The sequence below is a fragment of the Myotis davidii genome, unplaced genomic scaffold (genome assembly GCF_000327345.1).
Source record: "Myotis davidii unplaced genomic scaffold, ASM32734v1 scaffold534, whole genome shotgun sequence".
NCBI lineage: Eukaryota > Metazoa > Chordata > Mammalia > Chiroptera > Vespertilionidae > Myotis > Myotis davidii.
In genome coordinates this window covers 5,249,500-5,250,234 of record NW_006286678.1, presented here as the reverse complement: position 1 = coordinate 5,250,234, position 735 = coordinate 5,249,500, and the positions used below count along the sequence as shown (strand labels likewise).

Here is a 735-nt window from a genome sequence, read left to right as displayed (position 1 = left end):
ACGTGCGGGAGGCACTTGAGAAGAAGGAGGGCGAGCCCTGGTGCGACCGCTGGGACCTCCAGCAAGATCTCCAACTTGCTGCCGAGCTTGGGAAGACATCACTGAGTCGGAACCGAGGCGGAGGACTCCCTCCAGCAGGTGCACACAACAGTCGGGAGCAGCTGCAGGATCTGACCGAGCAGATGGAGCTCCCGCCGCAGGTGCAGGAGCAGCGATCGAAGGTCCATGAGCACCTCGTTGTCCTAGCAAGGGAGCTGGATGAAGCCAACCAGCAGCTTGTTGCGGGCAACACGGCCGCCCAGCAGGAGTTCCTGAGTGTGATGGAATTGATCAGAAGCCTGAAAGCCAGCGTCCACCGCCTCCAGAGCCGAGTGGAGGAGCTGGAGTCCTGTGGCCAAGCGGGGAGGAGCCAGGGGAAGCGTGGCCCCAAGTCCGCCCCGGGCTTCCCGGGTGGGAGAGAGGTGTGTGACCTACGCCAACACTGCGTGTGTGGCCACGTGTTTGCAGAAAAGCTCGCTTCCTTGCCAGGTCAGCCCAGCCCCTACTCGGAAGAAAATAAGCTGTTGGCGAAGGCGGTGGGGACGCTGCTGGCGCAGCTGAGCCTGGAGCAGCAGATGCGGGGGGCCTTGGAGGAGCAGTTCGGGCTCGTGCTGAAGGAGAACGAGCAGCTGGAGCAGCAGCTGCGGGCCGCCAGCGCCTCCCGGGCCCGGGCGCTGGAGCTGGAGGCCGCGGTGG

General features: G+C 64.9%; 1 pseudogene; it reads left to right on the top strand.

Moving 5' to 3' along the window:
* The first annotated feature begins 2 nt into the window (after positions 1–2).
* The window catches only part of LOC102769770, a 1,316-nt pseudogene continuing 583 nt past the window's right edge, over positions 3–735 (top strand).